This window comes from Rhinolophus hipposideros (genome assembly GCF_964194185.1).
Source record: "Rhinolophus hipposideros genome assembly, chromosome: 12".
Classification (NCBI taxonomy): domain Eukaryota; kingdom Metazoa; phylum Chordata; class Mammalia; order Chiroptera; family Rhinolophidae; genus Rhinolophus; species Rhinolophus hipposideros.
The window spans coordinates 16,472,374-16,495,695 of NC_138058.1; positions in this window are offsets into that span (position 1 = coordinate 16,472,374).

The window sequence follows — 23,322 nt, forward strand, 5'->3', positions numbered from 1 at the left end:
GTTTTGGATCCTAGTTCTAGAGGACTTAGAGACTCTGTGCAAATTACCAAGATAGGAACATGGGCAAATAAAACAAAGAAACTGGTATAGTTAAGTGAATCAAGGAATCAAGAACAGGATTCAAAGAAACAAGGCAGAGTTCAAATATTATAGTTGAGGCATATAAGGTAAGAGTCACACAATCAGAAGAATAGCTTGATTGCAAATGACCGGATGATTCTAGGTATATGAGTGGAGCAATGCTTGTAAGAGTAACTTTCATGAATGGCTTTAGAGGATACATTTCCCAGCCAGATGTTTCCCAATAAATTTAAACTGGTATTTAAATGTAAGGTAATAAAAGTATACTGTCTTGGTAGTCAAAATTTGATGTATCACTACATAGATTAGCTTTAAACTACTGAAAATAGGTATTTTAATCTATTCTCTCTATATTTTATTCTATTCTGTATATGGTAGAGACTCTAGTTAAACATACCTATTAGCTTATGTTTTTGTAGCTCCAGCTTTAACTAACAGGAGTGACCTACTCTGAATACTAATCTTCAGAAGAATTGAGATTTTCAAAGGTGGAAAAAGAAAGAAAACAAAAATAGAATGGTTATTATCAACAGGATTAGTAATAACAAAGGTTAGAGAGGTTGTGGAGAAAAAGGAACCTTCGTACACTGTTGGTGGGAATGTAAATTAGTACAGCCACTATGGAAAACAATATGGAATTTCCTCAAAAAATTAAAAAATATAATTACCATATGACCCAGCAGTCTCTCTTCTGGGTATCTACCAAAAAACCTGAAAACATTTATCTGTGAAGAAATGTGTACTCCTATGTTCATTGCAGCATTATTCACGGTGGCCCAGACATGGAAACAACCAAAGTGCCCTTCGATAGATGATTGGATAAAGAACATGTGGTACATATATACATACAATGGAATACTACTCAGCCATAAGAAAAGATGAAATACTTCCATTTGAGACAACATGGATGGATCTTGAGATTGACATGCTAAGTTAAAAAAGTTAGACAGAAAAAGTCGAGAACCACGTGATTTCACTCACATGTGGGATATAAAACTAAGAGCAACAAACAAGCAATACAATCAAACAAGAAAGAATCATACACACAGATGACAGTTTAGTAGTTACCAGGGTAAAAGTGGAGGGAGGAGACAGAAGAGGGTAAAGGGGGTCAAATATATAGTGACAGAAGGATGTTTGACTTTGGTGAACACACAATGTGATGTATGGATAAAGTACTTGTATTATAGAATTGTACACTTGAAATTTATATAATTTTACTAATCAATATTACCTCAATAAATTTAATTTAAAACTGGAAAAATTGAATAAGATATTTAGCACATGAAGTTATCTGAAAACAGAAAACATAAATTCATGAAAGAAAAAAAATCAGGGGAGATAAAAAACAATGAATTCACGTGACTAATGGTGGAGATAAGTCAGAATATTTTTAAGAAGCAAATCCTACCTGACAACATCTGTGGGTCAGAAGCTGTAAACAATTCAAGTAAAATTAAAATACAGTCTTTGTCTTTATAATAGGTGCTTACAAATTGTTGGGAATACAAATCTAACACACATGAAACTACACAAAATATTGAAGTCTCAGAGTAACCTGTGACATGTGAAATCTGAAGACATTGATCCAGTTTCCTTTTTCTGGACCTGCTTCTCCTACCTACCTCTGTGGAACAAGATTCCGTGCTTAAATACACTGCTCATTTAGCTTCAATGAGGCCATCAGTTTTGGTTGTCTTCCTACCTCTGAAAAATTTTCTGTTTCCCATTGTAAATTCTCACTTTCTTTTTCTCCTTTTTGTTTTGCTCCATTTCCCCACTCTTGTCAACTATATATCTATCCAAAGATTGAATCTTACGCTCTTTTCCTCTCTCTCTCTCTCTCTCTCTCTCTCTCTCTCTCTCTCTTTCTCTCTCTCACTCCACAACACAACTCTAGCTATCTTCTTTTTACATTTAATTGTCAGAATAAAACTGGTATTTAATTTTTACCCTGGTTCTATTTCCTAACTATTTCTGTTTGGATACTATTCTATCATATCCTCATCAAACAATTTATGCTTATTAAACACCAGAGATAATCTTAGGCAAAGAAGGTAGACATATAAAAAAGGAGTAATGCCTGACATTCATAAAAAAGAAATAATAATAACAACCAATAATTCATTCACTTCTTCATTTACTTCACAAATATTTATTATCACTATATTGCCAATAGTTACATAGTTTCTCCTTCTAATTATCATTCACTGGACACTACCATATTATTTAATGAAAGTAGGTAAGGGAAGCCTATATGAGAAAAGATAGGGTTGTGTTTAGCACAAGGAAGGAAATGTAGACAAATCTGGGATTATTGGAGATAGGTGTTATTCATTACTAACGGCTAATTAGGTGAAAAATTTTGTTCTGCAATGGAAGGAATATATTTTGGATTTTAAAAAAATGGCTGATAGCAAGAAGTGCGAATTACTATCTACTCCTAAAGGAACAGAAAACCTTGTTTTCATAAACATTTCAAGAAAAAAATCTTTAGAAATTATTGCCTGTGCATTATTTTAATAGCTTTACCTGAAGGTAGATTGTGTGAAATCCTTTTGGTATCTCACAGTGGGGCTAATATCCTCATTACACACATGGAGCTATTTGCATCTAAAACTCTCCTTTATCGTTTTTGTCATCTCTATTTATAACTTGCTGGAATATGGGATAAAGTAGATGATTCCCCAAAATAATACTAAGATATTAAATGCTGAATTTCATAAATGATTTCTTTTTTCCTGCAACGTGGCACAGAAAATTTCTTGAAATGTAAAAACACTATTCCCACATTTGATGTAAATAGAATACTCATGAATTTTAAATATTCTCCAGATGCCACTCATTTATGACTCTAAACAAATACAGTGCTTTTCAAAAAATACATTTTAAGTCCTGGCAAAGAAGAAAAGGAGAACTTGTTTTCTCTACAGTTATGTGTAATGTTTAAATATCATACAGTAGTATGTGAGAGTTGCCAGTTAACTGTAGGATTTAACACCTCTCTTAAAGAAGCACCTTGAATATGTCTGCATGTAACAGGGATCAGAACTTCTGTTCTACGTGTAATCACATTTGAATGAGAAATAATCTGTAATAGAAAAAGAAAAAAATACATACGTAATCCAGAGTCACATAGTACTGAGTAGAGTCAAAGGCTACACATCACAATTAGGAAAATCTGATTAAAGTTCCTGCTGCTAGATTTGGTCAGCAGAGTGTATATGTTGAGCATTCAAAGTGAAAAATGCCACAAGTTTGGTGGCTGTCATATTTTTAGGATGGGACATTCTTTAAAAACTAGCAATATATAGTTTGGTAATATTTAAGTTATCTATTTTGTTCCGAAAACATTTTTCGTAATAGGGAAACCTTAAAAACATTTCTACTAGATGCAAGAACAAAACAAAGATGCCTTCATCATCATCACTATTATTATTACTATTATTATTATTATCATTATTGTTATTACTAGTAGTAGTAGTACTGTTAACCAGTGCAATTAGGTAAATAGAAGTTTAAAATTTAGAATATTTTTGGTAACAGAACCAAGAGAATTATTATTTTTTTAAAAATCCTGTAAACCACACACAAAAAAATCTGATCACTATTGCTGTATAGCAAATCACCCCCAAATATGTGGTTTAAAACAACAATCATTTATAATCACTCATGATTTCTGTGGGGTGGGAATTTGGAAGCATCTTAGCTGGGGAATTCTGACTCTGGCTTGTCCTAAGGTCATCAAAAAAGCTTCTTCACTCACATGCCTGACACCTGGGCTGAGAACTTGATGCTGAAGGTTGCATAGGGGTTGCATGGGCATCTCTCCCTGTATGATCTCTCCACCTGATTTTCTCCAGTGTGGACCCTGAGAAAGAGGATACCTATCAAGAAAGACACCTGGTGGCTAACTGGGCTCAAATTAAAAAGAAAAAAAAAAGAAAAGGAAAGGAAAGGAAAAGAAAGGAAAGGAAAGGAAAGGAAAAGAAAAGGAAAGTAAGGAAGGAAAAGAAAAGAAAAGAAAAGAAAAGAAAAGAAAAGAAAAGAAAAGAAAAGAAAAGAAAAGAAAAGAAAAGAAAAGAAAAGAAAAGAAAAAAAAAAAAACGCTACTTTTTCTAACCATGGGCCTCTAATGCAAGCTACAATTAAGGGAGAAGTCTGCACTGAACTGCCTGCTGTCTGAGCCAGCTCTTATAACGGAGTTCCTAGACTTGTATTTCAACCATTAAGACTGAGAATTTTCCTGTCCAATCAGAGCTGTGAAGCTATATCCTCATTAGCATCTTCACCAAACAATCAGAGCAGATCCATTCTGACTAATCAGGACAGTGCTTTTTGGAGCAATAAAACTGTGAGGGTTTGGAGTCCTTGTTTTCATGAAGATGGACCAATCAAAGACCAAGTTCTTCTCTCTATATAAGGCACCTCCCGTCTGGCTCCAGGAGTGCACTTTCCCTTACCACTGAAGACTGTACTTCCCCCAGCTGGAGGTGGAACACGGAAGACATCTTGCTGGAGCCAAGCGAAGACCAGCACAGACCAATGAGGAGCAGGGCAGGGTAGAGTGGAGAAGGGCATACTGGATTAGAGCAGAGCTGTCTAGTGGGAGAGCTGTCTAGTGTCTAGTGCCTTTCTCCAGGGAAGCCTCACCCCAGGGCTACCTTGCCCCAGGGCCACCTTATATCCAGGCTATTCTTCAGCCTTCATCACTGCTTCATCATTGACTTGCAACACAGTTGAGCTATTATTACACAGCTGTGCTGTTCTCACAGCCGTGCTGTGTCACAATTCTCACAGCCGTGCTGTGTCACAAGCTGTTGGCACTGAATAAAGTTTCCTTCGTCACTGTATCCCAAATTGGGGATTCTTGTTGGCATTGAACTGGTGCCAATGACCATCAGTTGACACCACCAAGACGATGATAGCATAGGTGCACTGATGGTAACTCAAGTTTCCAAAGGCACATTTCCTGAGATAGAAAGCCAGGTGGGTGCCATATTGCAGGTCTCAATAAAATCATGCAGGTATCTTTGGAAAACATAATTTTTTTACAAGAAGTTCATTCAAGTGGAAAAAGACAAATTATGTAATAAATGGTGTGCGTGGCCTATTGAAAAATGTAGATCTATATTTCACATAGTATACCAGGAAATTCCTAACTCATGGAATATGTAAGTATAAAATCATACAACTATAAATTAGTTGAAGAAAATATTGGCAATTATTTTTTTTAACATCAACTATTACTTAAACTCAGAAAGCATGAACTTGATAATATAAAAATAAAAACTTTTGCATGGTTCCTAAATTAAAAAAAAAAAAAAAGATAAATGAATTAAAAAATGGCAAACTTGTAAAATTGTAAGAAATGTTTGCAACTCCTATTACAGACAAAGTTCTCATCTTTCTAATATTTAAAAACATTCTCAGGTTAATATGATAAAAACTAATAATCCAATGGGGAAAATGGGAGGAAAGTAAAGAGAATTAGTGAGAACAAAATATAAATATTACTTAAAAATATGAAAAGATACTGAATCTCATTTATAGTAAGAGAAAGAAAATTAAAACTGTATTGAGAATTCTCAATTTATCTATCAGACTGATACCATTTCAAAATGTGTTAACACACAATACTGGTGAGGTCCATAAGGAAATAGGAATGTATTGCTTTTTGAAAGTGTAATAAGTGTAATTCTTGCGGGAGTGACTTTTGTCAATTTCTTTCAGAATTGCAGTTGACCCCACAGTTTTTCTTTGGGGAGTATTTTTGTGGTAGGCAGAATTCTAAGGAGATCCCATGTGTAATTCCAGTCTCTTGAGTATAGGGTGGACCTATAGCTTGCTTCCTAACCAATAAATATAGTAAAAGTGGTGGGCTGTCACTTCTGTGATTATTTCAAGTTATAAGTCAAACACGAAGTGATTTTGTAATTGAACCACCTAATCAGTTAACTTTAAGCCAATTAAAAGTGAGATTATCCTTTGGGACTGACCAAAAAGCAAGGTGCCAAACAGTGCTGTGGTTTACACCCAGTTATATTTATTAAAAGGAGAATATAGACTCGTATTTTCTATAAACCAAAAAGAACCCTTTGAATGAATAAAAAATAATAGTAATTATTTGCTATGGCAGTCGGAAGATAGGATTTGATTTGAAAGAGGATAGTTGTAGGAGATAAACTTTACACTGTTAATGAATTATTTCAAAATTTTAAAATAAATTTTAAAATGTTAAAAATAAAAGTTTGAATGTCAAAATCCATAATAATTTGAAGGAAAACCACAACACAAGAAGCAATATGAATTAACAGGAATCATGAAGGCCAAGAAGATTCAAGAATACAGCACAATATGAGAGTGGACAGGACAAAGATAGAGGGTTCAAGGTGAGGGTAAGTAGTTGGCATATTGTGGGATGGTTGGTCCAGTTTAAAGCACTGGAAATGGATAGACACCAGGGATAATGAGACTGTCATTTTTTGGAGGCAGGCAGATGTTGGTTGGGTCAGATGTGGGGTACAATGAGCATGGTGTTGGGGAAGAAGAAATAGTCACCTATAGCAACGCTGTGTTGAAAGCTAACTCTGTTTCCTAACCCATATGTAGCCCGATCAGGCAAACTCGCTTTTCATGCCTTCACCTCTACATTGCCCTAGTTACATTTCTTATTTGTTTCCAGGAAGCTTTCTTGCAATTCAAATGGTGTTTCCATGGCTTTGATGTAATGTTGGCAACATTATGGCCAACACTTCTGGTAACAGCAGTGAATTCCCACTGTCTGCATTTGAGGGATCTCATAGCTGCAGGAGCATCTCTAATCTCTGGTTTCCTGCCTTGACTCACCTTTGCTTGCCAGAATGATCCTGACCGTACTTTTAGAAACAAACCCAGGCCAATATAACATACCGATGGTTCTGTTACAGGAAAAGAGAATTCTTGGCTTCACATACTAGGAAAGAATTCAAACGTAAGCTAATACAGAGTTTAATGTAAGTTTATTTATTTCGCAGAGAGTACGTGAGAAAACAAAGGCCACCCCATAGACAGAGTGGCGACTCTAATTGCTAGTGGAGGAGAGACTCCCTTCATCCTGGGGCAAGGGTTTATATGTGTTTTCTGTTTCCACGGAAAATTTATTGGTATGAAGGGAAATGAGGAAAGACAAACAATGGTAAGTCTATCTTTAACTTTTGTAAGATGCAAGAAGAATAGGGATAGGTTTGTTTTTAACTCTTATAAAGCACAACCTGTGTTTAATTTGCCTCGGGCTGAACTACAGAAATGATCTTAACCGAATCTCAGGTCTTCTGGAGAGTTTGCTGTGTAAGTAATGTTTGCTTGAGTTTGTCTTGGAACACACACATAGGCAGCAGGCTTGGAATCCAAGTTCCTTCTTTAAAAAAACAGTCCTCATGCTCCTTCCCTATATTAATTCCATTGTTTGTTTAGTGAGAAGATTTAGGCCTCTAATGGTAAGACTATAGAGACATCCCCAAAGTGCTTTGCATTTCAAAAGCACTTTTGTGGCTTCAATTTATGACAAAGGCATTGTCAGAACAATGATATCTGCAAATCAGTTACAAAGAATATAACTGAAAAAAATCCCTTTGGCTGATTCAGTGTCTGTCTCCGAGATTTATTTCTATGCTGGGAAGCTGTGGGGAACAAATCTGAAGCTGATGCTATTTGCATTTCATCTGGTACCATTAGGAAGCCAGCCCCAGCTCACCCCAACCAAGGGAACCTGGGGTATTTTCATTCTCCATCATTCGTTATAATTCCCCACTTTAAAGCTGCAACTTGGGAGTCATTATGTACTTTGGGGAACTCTATTGCCTATAACAGGCCACTGGGGATCTATGTAGTGTACAGAAACTTTAATTTACAAAATACCCTCTTGAGAAAGAAGGGAGGGAGTGGAGCTTGCAAAGTGCTTCCTTTTCTGTGGTGGTACTTATACACTACTGGGATTAAACTCAACAAACCGTTCTGACACAACAGCTTCATAAATACAAAGGAGTCATTCTATTGTGTAAAACAAGGCAATTTGGAAATCTCTTCCCCTTATGTGGAAATCTCTTCCACATAAACTATTGTTTTAATAAACATGCATTCCCATGGTTCTCCTAATAGCAGCTGAACCGGAATATTAGCTAGATCCTTCCCTACTTCTCTGTGTAATTCTCAAGACAGATAAGTTTTACTTTATTCTATCAGAATAAGTAGGTAATGAAGTTTTGTGGTGATTTTTGTTAAAAACTTTTATATTGGGGAAAGGAGATAAATGATTAACATTAAATAATTAGACTTTTGTTGTGGATATTTCCAGTGTATGAAAAAACTTTCACTAAATTGATTGCTGCTCACTAGACACAGGAATTTTTTACCTATTGAGAGACTGTTTAATTGCTTCCATGTTTGGGTGATTAAAAATAAAGCCGATATTAAAAATTAGAATGCAGGTATTTGTGTGGACATAAATTTTCAAGTCAGTTGGGTAAGTACTCTTGGCTGCATTATAGACAGATATTAAATGTAACTGTGAAGAAAACAAAAACAAAAACAAAACTGCTATGCTATACTCTAATGTGACTGTAACGTTTTGCATTCCCACCAGCATTGAATATCTTTTTTTTTTTTTTTTTTTGTATTTTAGGCATTCCAATAGATGTGTAGTGGTATCTCGTTGCTGTTCTTTATTTTTTTAAACAACTTAAAAGAAAATTAACCTTGTTTCTGCACTGACTATACTTTTTGAACAAAGAAAGAAAACATGTTGTGAAGGAATAGTGTACTTTCCTAGCATTCAAAACCTCATGTACTGACAAGGGCTAAGCAGGTAACATCAATGTGCAACTCACTCTGTTAGTAGCAGGAAGTATGGGATGGCTGGCTGAACTAATAGACAAATATGCCACATTAAGATATGTAAATTAAAAATGAAACCAAAGAAAATGTGCCTCTGTGGGCTCTAAGCAGGACAATGACCACTAATTTTTCATTTGTTATGTTTGTTGCTGATTTATCTGTGGGGTTCCTACTATATAGGCTCAATAAAACAAAATATTTTAGATGAAAAAATAGGAAATGTTATCTATGACAAGGGGGTTATTATGCTTTCAGGAAGGAATTAGACTGTTCTGTTATCCTATATGCACGAGAATTTCCTACTGAACTGAATGTTTCATTCATGCAGGCAAGATTAAACAGAATGTCATCCAAAAATATCTGCTTGGTGGCCAGACCAACTTTAAGAATTGTAAATTTATTGTTGCATTCATCACTATTTTCTAGAAATAGCTCAGTTCAGGTTTCAGGAGCAGGTACAGAATTTTTAAAAATAATTGAACAATATAATAATTAGAATTAAATTATTCCTCATGTTTGACCTGGCAAATTTACTTTTAAATTTATCATTAAAAACTAATATAAAATACAAACCAATATTTATGAAAAGATGTTCCTTGTCTTTAAATATGAGTACTTTGAGCTAAGGTATCATTATCAATATTTCTTGCCTAAAATGCATGAAAAGTATTATACATTACCACACTTTTTGTTAAATGCTATTGCGTTGCCCTAAAAAAGTTTGTTCCAATTTATGCTCTAATCAAGACTGCCCATCACACACTCATCTACTTTTGATTTATGACTTCACAAATGACCTATATGTATCCAGAAGGCTGTGACTTTATAAATCCTGCGTGTCATACTAAGAAGTAAATATCTGTGGTTTTTTGATTTAGCCAAATCTGCCCACAACAGTTGTGTTTTATTGCAAAGAAAACAATTCTTTTTTACACTAGGTGCTCTAATTAGTAAAATGAGAATGTTAGTTTCAGTATCATTAATATCATTTCTAACTCCAATATTCTCTGAAATATTTTCACAAAAACATGACGATAATAATAGCTCTGGTGCTGAACATGTCTTATTTTACATGAGTGATCCCATGTTCTTGTGCAACATTTTCCATAATATGTCAAAATTTCAGAAATTTCAATATTCCATTATGTCCTTTTTATAAGATTAAATTCAAACCTTTAAAATTAAAATTATATTAATATTTAATTGAGGTTAAAGTAAATTAAATCTCATGTTGCATTCTGCAATCCTTTCAAGAAGTGTTATCTAAGTTTTTGGAACCTTTAATAGCACTGTTATCATAAATTTCATGAGCATCACCATGATAATTTGGGAGCACTTGTTGAAATTTCAATAGTGTAACTCTAAATAAATTTACAAAGTTATTTCTTATCCAACTGGATTTAGAATTTAAGACAGATATTCGTATTGAACTTAAATTTTTATTCTTGGTGATAAGTAATGTCATATGTTTGTGAACACGCCTAAAAATCAATAAGATTATTTCAACAAGTCTGACCGACCAGGTTTTCTCCTTCTGGCGTAGTAACTTCCATATAATTTATAATTTATAATTTCCTAAGAGGCTTGGAAGCAAACCATGTCTTTCTGCCTGGGTCATGTTTCCATTGAAGAATTCCCCAGCTTGTTGACCTTCAGTTTCAGATAAAAAGATTTCATACAATCAAATTATGTACCTATTAATTAAAGTCCATAAATATTTTTAAATGGAAACTCCCACCCAAAAAACAGAACAAAATATAATCAAAATATTCCGTTTCAGTCAAGAGTGAAAAAAATGATTGTGCTTTTTCCTCAACATAAAGAGAGATTTTCATGAATATATTTGAAACTATTCAATCGTCAATTTTCTTCCAATCTTATATTAATTTCTAGCTACCTCTTTTACTTGTAGGTGTTTCTATATTCATCTGGAATAGAAATTTACAAACGAATGAGGGGAAATTAATATTAACAATTGTTATTTCATTGAGGTTATTTTATTAAGAAATTAGACATCAGAACTGGCCCCTGTTGATTAGGGTACCAGGGAATGGACAGGTAGGCTCTGCAATTTGGTTGTTCATTTGGAGCAGGAATGTACCAGGTAGTCAGACTAATATTAGGATCATATATTTATAGCAAATCTACATATGCCAGTAACTGTATTTCATTCTTATTTCATGCAATCTTGTTCAACAACTTTTAAATTAACATTTTCATATTTACTTTCATAAAGAAATAGGAGATCCACATAATTCGAGTAGTTTTCGTCCAAATCCCACACATTTAAATTAAGGTAGGCATTATTTACAATCATGGTTGCAGTATTCTAAAGCCATGGTTGCACTATTCTAAAGTATTCGGTTCCTGCCTCTCTGACTGTCTACTTGTTAGACCCATTTAATTCATCCTCAGTAAAAATAAATATTGGTCACATCCTCAGTATTTACTGGTATCACCTATCCCCAGAGGTAATGGGTTTGTCCTTAACTTCTGTGAGTTTCCTTTATAAACAGGATATTCTCTTTAAGGATTCAAGTGCATTGGTGCCACTTTAACGATGGACTTGATGAGCCATATCATGTTGCTTATATACTTGTAAGCTTAGAAATGCACATTTGTTAAGGCTGGAGAGAGGAAATGTTAGTTTACCATGTTTCCCCTAAATAAGAGCTAGCCGGAGAATCAGCTCTAATGTGTCTTTTGGAGCAAAAATTAATATAAGAGCCAGTATCATATCATATCATATCATATCATATCATATCATATCATATCATATCATATCATATCATATCATATCATATCATCATATCATCATATCATACCAGATATAGTAAAATGAGACTGGGTCTTATATTAATTTTTGCTCCAAAAGACGCATTAGAGCTGATTGTCTGGCAAGGTCTTATTTTCAGGGAAACACGGTATGGTATGAACCAGGACTAGGTATGTGAGGAGATACTTTTAGTATCATATCCAAATTACAGCCCAGGTTTTGAGTCTGCAACCCCATATATCTGACGTAAAGAAAAATGAGATTTGGGATTTGGGGAGATAGTTTTGCTTTTTCACTATCAGGGATGACGTATTTTTTTATGTTGAGTAGAGTGTAGCGAGTTAACAAATGGGGTATGTCCTAAGTGCCCTAAATTGTAGCATTCTATTTTCTGACTAGTGTGGCACTGTGCACTGACCTATAACTATTTGTGATTCAAGGCACTTCTAATATGAAAACGTCAAGGAAGGAAATTGTTCAGATAAACCAGAGGTGGTATGAAATATATATACATATTATTTGGCCCAGGTCCATTTGTTTATTTTATCAGTCAATAAAATTATTTATCAGGTTTCTAATATATTCTGGATCTCATTATTGTCCAGGGGATAGTGAAGATAAAAAGAATACAGGACCTTTAAGACATTTATATATTACTGTGTTAAGTAAACACTAAGCAAATAAATGTAATAAATTACAGCCTGGAGAGTTTATTACACGGTGTCCTAAAAGTCTCAAAGCAGTTCTAAACATTAACAGCTTCAGAAGTGTGAATGATACAAACTTACAAAAATAATTTGAAAGTTTAAATATTTTAAATTTTTGTAGATTTATTTAGTTTTATGCATTTGGTGTAATACTTTAAATTTTTTTTTTTTTAGTTTTGGTCTATGTGATTAAAAATAGCACATGCTGACTAAAATTTTTAAATTAAAACTTTCATGGATATATACAGAATTGAAATGGCAAACCTTCCAACTGATGTTTAAGCTTGTAATATTATACTTATAAAGTAAAAAATAAAATAAAATAAAAATAAAGTTAATAGAACTTAAAACTGTATAAAACCTTTTGAGAGAGACTATATTAAAAAATGCACAAGGTGTTTTAGAAACATCAAAGGGAAGGCTACCTGGCTGTTCTATTAGAAGACGGAAAGAATTTGCAGAATAAATTATAGAGCCAAAATTATAAATAGAGGAGATGCCATAAGTAAAGGCAGAAAAATAAGGACAATATGAATGTGACACACAGCCACAATCTTCTCATATCCACAATGTTGACTCCTACTTCCTTCTACTCAATCCCTTGCATTCTTTGACGACTTTTCCATCTAGCCCAGCTTTGATTTTCATCACAGACTTTGCTTATCATTCTCATTGCCTTCAACATCTATTGGATGATGTAATCAGTAAGGAAGACTCTTACTGAATTTTTCTCCAATTATCCTTTACTACTTTCTATCTCCACCACCAAGTTCACATACATTTTGGATATTATTTTCTGAAGGAAATTTACACCTCGTGAGCTCTAATATCTCACTCTGACCATCACTTTTTTTCCTTCCTGATTACTTGTTCAAAAGACTCAGGGAGACTATTTTCATTTTTAATTTTCATGCCCTTAATGAGGCTTCTAATCAACTGATTCCTCAAATTTGTCTATCCAATACATCTACCCACTATATATAGAGGAACATAGTGGAAAAGGAACAACCAGACAAATCTGATGTGCACTTGACATATCTGATGAGATTTGAGTATCTGGTGGTTTAAAAAGACCCTAGCTACGACTGTACAGAGGCAGAGAAAAAATGCAACTCTCAGTAAATGGTGCGATTCCTATTTTCCTTATGAATTAAATTCTTTTAACACCGAGGCTCTAAAAATAAAAGGTCAAAATATTAAATTAATTAACATAATAGAGGACTTTCTTTCCATCCTTTCCCTTATTGTTTGATATTACCTCTTAAAATAGTGCTCTGTAGACCTTCACCTGATAAAAGCAAGAACAGAAATATTTGGGGTCCCTCTGATGCAGAACAGGTAAGATCTCTCAGACAAATGTTAGACACATGGTAGCATTAAAAGTGTAGTTATTGATATGTAAGTCTATCAATGGGAGTGGTATTTGAGCTTTATTTTCTAATCTAGATGATTTCTTCTTTATATCTGAGAAGCCAGGAACTACTATTAGGTTGGTGCAAAAGTAATTGCGGATTTTGCAATTTTTTTTTTTTTTTTTTTAACATTTAAACCAAAATTACTTTTGTACCACCTTATAATTTTATCAGTTCATAATCATCTGTCCCATTACTATGATAAAATATGTATTTTAATTAAATTTGTCTGGATTATCTCTTGCCCTTTATGCTTGAACCTTTTATGGCTAGTAGATATTAAAATGTTTTGTACCTTCTAACTGAACGAGATTTTGTTGTCTTTTTTTTCCAAGTTTTTACACCATTTATTCTAGACACGTTGAAAATGTTAATTACATTTTCAAAATGTAGGTTAACATTCCAGTATTGCTTCCAATTTTTAAAATTTAGGTATATTTCCATTTAATAGAAAGAAACTAAATCAGTCTTCAATTATTGCAAAATGTACCCTAACCAACAACCTCTATAACGTGAGCAGTTCTTAAAATTAAAACACACTGTATACATATATATGTATACATATCCATATCCATATATATCAGTGCTCCATATTTGCCTTTGTTTTTTTTAAATTTCTATGCCCAACATACAAAACTTGCCTAAAATGAAATTTGCTTTTGTATTTTGATAACAAAAATATTAATGATGTATGTTATATGGTTCTAATTGGGGTCAAACAGGTAACCAGAAGAGTAGGCAACAAACAAGTCATAACCCATAGTGGTATTTCCTGTCAGAGCAAAGAATGGACTCTTGTGATAATGCATTGAACTATTTTAAAACCAAAATGGAGTAGGAATTTAAAACAGGATGCAAGGAATAAGGGAAGAAGTGTAAACATAAGGCCCAGTCAAATGTTACTTAACTCTGCCTAATTAAAGCCTCATCAACACGTTCAGCTGCTTGTAACCCCCAGAGATCTTAATTCCCAGTCTCTGAAATCTTTTTTGCCTGGTGGCCCTTTAAAGCAGTTAGAACATTTACAGGACCTTCAAGAAATAATCTTGTATAACAAGGCTTCCCCTAAGATGAAAGACAATTATATTGATAAGATAAACAATCGTACCTTATATTCTGCTATAAGATTAATCAATTTTTCCACTAGGTATGAAAATATTTTGAATCAGTTATAGTGCCTTACGATCATGTTACCTCTCACTTTTCTTTTACATGGTTGCAATCAGTCAGTGCCTTTTAGTCTCAGACCTCATTCCCACACTGAGGAATTCTGATGAGACTAGATAGGTAATGAACACCAGCATAGAATTCGACACTTGCTAGCTGCTAGCCGCTGTGTATTGGCTGTCAGGGTGCATGTCAGCTCATTTATTTTTGTTATTAATCTATTTTGATGAAATGACAAAGAAAGGTGAATATTATTATCTCTGAATATTTTAGAGTGATTATTTATGTGTATTGGTTACTTTTTTTTTTAAGGTAAAAATTTTAATAAAAGTTTTAGAAGTTTTGCATTAGAAATGAATCTGGAGTGCCATTTCCAGTAATGGCAGACTATTTCATCTCAGATGAATGATCTTGTCAAAAACAATTAAAAGCAATAAACAAAATATATACTTTAAAAAGTATCTATAGGGACTGGAGAGTGGCCAAATGCAGGGAAATTCTATACGGGAGACAACACTTATAATTTTGTGGTTTCATGGCTTTGTCAAAGAACATGGGTAAAGTTTTCCTGTTTCATGACTTTTCATCTAAGTGCAGATCCCAGTTGTCCTGCGGACTGGCTAAAACTAATGAAAAAATATTACATTCTTACTGCTGGAGGAATGAGAGTGTAGTGTTCATTGTGACCACAGCCGTTGCAAAATGAAACCTAAACTATGTCCAGAAATCTGGTACTTATGCAGCACACGAGTGTGGGGCAGACTCCAGGAAACTTAGCTACGTTTAAGCAGAACGGAATGGAGATTTTAGCTCCTGCTTACCACAAGCAAGAAAGAGTTTAGAGTTTGAGTTTAACTCAGTTAATTTTTAGCCATGCTTAAACAGAAAAAAAAAAAAAAAAAAAGAAATCAATACTCTACAGAGCATCACAGATTCCAAAGACATCACAGATTCAATGATGTATCCAAGGTTAAATTAAAAGGCTGTGATTAATCACAGTGAGTGACTGGAACTTTGGAAAGTCAAACAAAATACTAATAGAAAGCATAGAGTATGTCCTTTGTTAATTCCAACTCTTCATCTTGTTCACTGCTTTCACAGTATTACTGATGAGGAAACTGAAGCTCAGTGTGGTTACACAGGCAACCCTGAACCATAAAGTAAACAAGTTATAGAGCCACTATTCCTAGACTGTTCTGACACTCAAAAATGGAAATGCCTCACTTCCAGTAATCTTCAATAAGTGTCTAATTGCTGACAGAATTTCCTGTGGTTGTGCCTCCCAAAGGTTATGATTAATGACATCTTTTACCAGTGGAAAATTTCTAAATGTCACCTATCTTTCTTGTCATTGAAAACAAACAAAAACAAAAACAAAAACCAAAAAACAGAAAGAAAGAAAGAAAGAAAGAAAAGGTAGTATGGCGAAAATATATATCTGAACATATAACAGTACTAAGTTTGTTGTTGTTGTTGTTGTTTTCTTTTTTCCTGAATGTCTGAGCTGAATGGGAAACTTATAACAGAATAGCATAATAATTATCACAGGATAAACAGTTTTATTGTACAGGTCAAACAAAGGGCCACCTTTGGACACTTGAGCCCTGTTAACACTAAACCAAGGCAACTAATATTTTCAATTTACATCCTATGTGCTTTTAAATACCTTTGAAGCCATCTTTTCCCCACATTTTGCTTACTGTAGTTCTGTTTTATCCAGATTTATAGGCTAAATTTCATTTCAGTTATGCAATTATGAGTCCTGAAGCAGAAGATATTAAAGTAGATATAGCCTCATATTTAAGGACAAGGCAGCAGACACTTCATTCCACAGTAACAAGATGTTCTAGTCTAGGGCTGCTGTATTGATTCTTACTTCATTTCTGAATCTTGGCCTTCCTTTTGCATGCCGGTCCTAATGTCTGTGATTTTGTCCTTTTTTTCTGAATTAAAGATGCAAGTATAGTGCCCCATATAATACCATATTCATGAATCTCTCCTTTGTTCTTCACAATTTGTTAGGGTGCTAACCATCCTAGGCTCTGTCTTTATTTACATCCTCCAGAACTAATTTTTAAATATACATTGGGGCACCCTTGGACAATTTTGGCTCTGTGAGGCCTGGAACTTATATTGAAAACTCTTTTTCAGATGTTAATATATTTTTTTGACAGCCAACAAGTCTTCTTTTTCTAGTCCTCTATCTGGTTTATTTGTCTGAAGATCCTGCCTTAATGATCTAACAATAGCTTGTTAGATTCTGGCCTCTCCCTGTATAATTTCAAGAATACAAAAATAATTTTCCAGAGTTGTGATAGGATAGATATATCTTCATATTGAAAAAAGACAAGTTGTCAAATTAGGAAATTTAATAATGATGGTAATAATAGCAATAGACCTATAAAAGCATGCTCAATAAATTATAGAATACAGCATTTAAAAAAAAGTTATTAGAAAATCTCAAGTAAAAATCCAGGTTACTTACAACCAAATGCAGGTCATGTTTATCACCAGCAGCACTGAATTCTAAATGGACGCACTGCTTTCAAAGCCCTGTATGAGTCAAATTTTAAATGAAGATTTCTCTGCCAAATCAATCTATTCATAATGTATGAGAGCAAAATAAAGATATTCTCATATTTCTGAAGTCTCAGAAATATTTTAGGCAGTACTAAATCAAAATTAAAAAAGAAGATAAAAGAATCATTAAAACAGGGATGCAATGAAAGAATTCCTAGAATGACAGAGATTCAAAAGGCCTAGAAAATTAGCTTATATGAGGTCTGACAATTAAGTTCGCGAACTTGTTGCAACGATGTTGCTAAACTTTTTTGATATCAGAGGGATTGTTCATTATGAATTTGTACCAACTAGACAAACAGTTAACCAAGTTTATTATTTGGAAGTGCTAAAAAGGCTGTGTGAAAAAGTTAGACGAAAACGACCTGAACTTCTTGCTGACAATTCATGGCTCTTGCATCACGACAATGCACCAGCTCACACGGCACTGTCTGTGAGGGAGTTTTTAGCCAGGAAACAAATAACTGTATTGGAACACCCTCCCTACTCACTTGATCTGGCCCCCAATGACTTCTTTCTTTACCTGAAGATAAAGAAAATATTTAGAGGAAGATATTTTGGTGACATTCAAGACATCAAGGGTAGCAGGACAACAGCTCTGATGGCCATTCCAGAAAGAGTTCCAAAATTGCTTTGAAGAGTGGACTAGGTGCTGGCATCGGGCATAGCTTCCCAAGGGGAGTACTTGGAAGGTGAGTGTGATATTCAGCAATGAGGTATGCAGCACATTTTCTAGGATGAATTCATGAACTTATTTGTTCTGCTTCAAAATTAATTAAGTTTAATTAATTAATAAAGGGGAAACTTTTAGAGAATCTCTTCCAATTGTTCAGACTCACAAATTTATTAATTTTAATTAATAAGTGGGAAACTTCTATAGAATCTCTTTCATATTCTGAAACATGAGACAGGTAGGGATGAGATGATTCAAAGCAACATGTGAGAGGTGATTCATACAACAAATTCAACAAATAATTAATTTGAGTTGTTTTCAAACACTGCCATGTTTTCCTAATAATAATAATAATAATAATAATAATAATAATAATAATTAAATCCTAGCATATCTGACTTAGTGGACTATAATTACTTAGTATTCCAGAAAAATGACTGTAAATTTCACAAATATTTAATGGATTAACTAGACAACATTTATTTTAATCAGATTCCTAGTTTTAATTACTTTTTGATTTTTAAAAATTGTTTGATGTAAGGTTTAGTGAACAATGTGGTGTATTTGGGGTGTTTTAAATCTCCTCATTGCTTCCCCTTGGAAGATAGAGAAGTGAATTTCATCTTTTCACATGTTGGAAAAGAACAAATAGCAATTTTGCTAGTTATATGATAGATGAACCATATCCTCTTGAGTTCACAGTATCACTTTTTTCCATTTGTTTCTACAGTGTGTTTGATTGCCACTTCAATGCCCCAAACTCTATTTGGTACCATCCTTTGTATTTGCTCTCTCAAGTGACTGCAGAAATGGAAGCAGCTAGTATTTCCAATTCCGACAACCACTATTAAGCACTAACCTCAGGTTCAGATTGCAAATCTGTCACAAGTTGCCATTTTTCTGGAAAATGATATGTAACTCCTTCTGCTGCCTTTTAAATTTTAAAAACTTATTTTTGTTTCTTCTTGCTGTGAGAAAATAGTTAAACAAATAATTGAAGCTAACATAAAGGACATCTATCTTATTAAATATGTTTATAAAATGTCATTAATCAAATGAATATTTATTTCAAAATAAGGAAAACTCCCATTAGCTCTTTTCTGTGAAGAAATAGTATGATAAACAGATTAAAGAAATCTAAGAAAGAAATATGGTATGTGTGTATTTCAATATGTGTGTATTTTAATATGAAAATCAGAAAGTTTGGTCACTGTATTAAAAAAAATAATGAAAGAGTTGTCTATTATGTTGGAAGTTATAACAAATTGGATTTGCAAGAAAGATCCAAGATGGCAGAGTAGATAAATGCGGTGCTTGCCTCCTTCCAAGACCAAGTTAAAATTACAACTAAGTTATAGAACAATCAACTTGGACAATCATCTGAAGTCTAACTGAACAGAAGTCTTATAACTAAAAATATAAAGAAGAAACTACATCAAGAATGGTAGGAGGTCAGGGATACTGTGGATACCTGATCATGGCATTGTACACCAGAAGCTAAACATTAATGAATGCCAACTATAATTTTATATATATAATGTGATGGTTCAGTGTGAGGTCAGAGGGATAGTGGATGGGGGGAGGGGGGGTTCACAGTGTGAGGGATATAAATGATAAACGTCTAAGTATTACCTTGTCTTGTACACCTGAAACTAATAAATAAATAAATAAATAAAATAAAAATAAAAGCTTATTATATATGAAAAGAGGTCAAAGCTATTTGAGGTAGGAGTTTACTATTGCAGTGCCTGACATTAGAAGAAAAAGAAAAAAAAATGACTAGACAAAGAACTAGCAAACGAGCTATTTGTAGTCAATTATGAGTAGCTACAAGCACCTGGACCTTCTCACTTACCATGGTGAATATAATACATTGTGATTCATTATGGTGAATTGAACTCACTATGTTACAGTTTCAAAGACGAAAAAGCATATAATATTTTTTAAAGAGTATATTATGGAAAACTTTAAGCCGATCCAAGAATAGAGATAATTGTACATTGAATTTCTATGTCCTCCTCACTCAGCTTCAACAGTTGTCAATGTATTGCTATTCTTGTTTTATCTGTAACCCTGCCTGTTTTCTTTTGGAGAAAATTCCAGATACCTTATAAACATTCATTTCACCTAAAAAAAAAAAAAAAAAAAAAGAATGGTAGGAGGGGTGGAGATATGGTATAGGCAGTCCCACACTTGTGTGTGGCAGTTGAAAATTGGGAAGGAGATACCCGCCCAGAGGATCAAGGAACCTCAACCCCACACTGGGGTCCCCAGTTCCAAGTACCAGTGCCAGGAAGAGTAGTTGCCTCAATATCTGGATGCAAAAACAGTGGAGATTCTGCCTTCTGGTCAGACAGAAGGCTGCAGGAAATACGGATGTCCTCTTAAAGGGCCTGCACGAAAAACTCACTTTCTAGCAGTTACTCACCCTGGGCTCCGGTGGAGGGACAGTGATTCGGGAGATGTCAGAGACATACAAGGAGAGACTAAGCTGTGTGGTTTCAGGGCAAGCATTAGAGGGACAGTTGACATTTTCCCTGTGTAGAGCCTTCCTCCAATGCAGCTGGTAGGCAAAAGCCATGTTTCCTGTGTTAAGCGCCCCCCAACCCCCCAAAAAAGAAACACACACACACACACACACACACACGTGGCCAAGTGTGGATATGCATTGGCCTGGTGAAATCCACTCTCTCCACCCTCTCATTCCATTCTGGCGATTCTCTGGGACCCTGCCCAACTGAGGTCGCTCAATGCCTGAAGCACTTTCTCAGCAAACAGCCAGTCCCACTTGAATTGCACTGTTTCTTGGACAACTTTCTGGGGCTCATGGGCCCAAGCTGGAGGCAGCTGACCTTGGTGTGCTCTGAGACTTTTGCTGAGTAGCGCCAGGCTCAGCACTTGCACCAAACCAGAATCTACGTTAACCTGTGAACACTCGTCCAATCCTGGTGACTCCCTGAGACCCCACCTTACCCAACTTGTGTACTGTACAAGGCTCTATCAGTAGGTGAACTTTATGGGAACTGCAGGTGGCAGCAGGCTTAGGGATATCATAAGCTTTTGTGGAGCTACCCCAACCCCAGTATTGGTGGCAGCTATCTGTGGTTTACAGCATGGTACCTTCCACAGGCTTCTAGGTCCAGCAAAGGCAGCAACCAACTGCAGATCTCCTGCCAGACAGTCCCAGTCTTGTCATAGTCAGTGGCTGAAGTGGGCCTGCACTGGAGTCCCTCCCAAGAGGCCCATAAGCAACATACCTGAAGGTAGGCTTCAGACCACAACAGAGAACCACCCAATTAGCCCTACATGTGGCATACCCAAAGGGCAGTTTCAGCAGGGAACAGAGCCCACTGGGGTGAATCCTGCTCCATGGGGTAAGCCCCTCACATAGCAGCCCATAAGTTGTGAACATGGCCAAACAACATAGTCAGTCAGACTTAGGATCAATTCCACTCACTGGCAACCAACAGCAATCAAGGCTAAACTGTGAAAAGAGGGCACACACAACCCACAAAAGAGACATTCTTTGAGCATTCAGTGCAGGTGACCAGGGAGACTGTACTATTGGATCCCACAGAGCACCTGCCACATAAAGCCACACAGCCAAGAATGGGAGACAAAGCAGATCTATTTAATACATAGAAAAAACACAGAGAGGCAGCCAAAATGGGGGGGGGGCAAACAAAGCAATATATCTGAAATGAAAGAACGAGGGAAACTCCAGAAAAAGAACTAAACAACATGGGGGCAAGCAACCTACCAGATACAAAATTCAAAACAGTGGTGATAAAGATGCTCAAGGAACTTAGTAAGTACTTCAATAAACAGATAGAAAGCATAAAAAAGTGTATAGGAACCATGAAAAAAACAGTCAGCAGTGAAGAATACCATAACTGAAATGAAGATTGCACTAGAAGAAATCATCATCAGATTAGATGAAGCAAAGAATCAAATCAGTGATTTAGAAGACAAAGTTGCAGAAAACACCCAATTGAAATATCAAAAAGGAAAAAGAATTAAAAACAAAAAGAGGATAGTTTAAGTGACCTATGGGACAACATCAAAAATAACATTTGCATCATAAGTGTACCAGAATGAGAAGAGAAAAAGCAAGAAATTGAAAAACGGTTTGAAGAAATAATGACTGAAATTTTCCTAACCTGGTGAAGGAAATAGACATACAGACCCAGGAAACTCAGAGAGCCCCAAACAACAGAACCCAAACAGTCCTCCACCAAGACACATCATAATTATAATCCAAAGTTTAAAGAAAAAACAGAGAATCTTAAAAGCAGCAGCAAGAGAATGTTAATTGGTTACTTACAATGGACCTCCCATGTGTATGTCAGCTTATTTCTTAACAGAAACTTTGCAGAAAAGACTGGAATGAGGAAATATTCAGTGTTGAAAAACAAGGACCTACAGCCAAGATTACTCTACACAGCAAGGCTATTGTTCGAAATTGAGGGAGCGATAAAGAGCTTCCAAGACAAGAAAAAGCAAGGAGTGAATCACTATCAAGATAGTATTATGAGAAATGTCAAAGGCATTTCTTTAAGAAGAAGGGGGGGGTATAAAGATGAATAATAAAATGGAAATAAGTATGTATTTATCAATAATTACTTTAAATGCAAATTGATTCAGTGCTCCAATCAAAAGACATAGGGTAGCTGAATGGATAAGAAAACAAGATGTATACAAATGCTGCCTACGAGAGACCCTTTTCAGAATGAACGACATACAGCCTGAATAAAGGGATGGAAAAAGATATTTCATGAAAATGTAAACAACAGCAGAAAAAAAAAAAAAAACTGTGGTAACAATAATTATTCCAGACAAAATAGATTTTAAAACAAATGCTATAATAAGAGACAAGAAAGGGCACTAAATAATGCTAAAAGAATCAATTCAACAAGAAGATATAACCCTTGCAAACATTTATGCACCCAAGTTAGGAGCACTCAAATACATAAAGGAAATCCTGACCAACATGAGGGAGAGCATGGCAGCAATACAATCATAGTAGAGACTTGATGCCAATGGACAGATTTT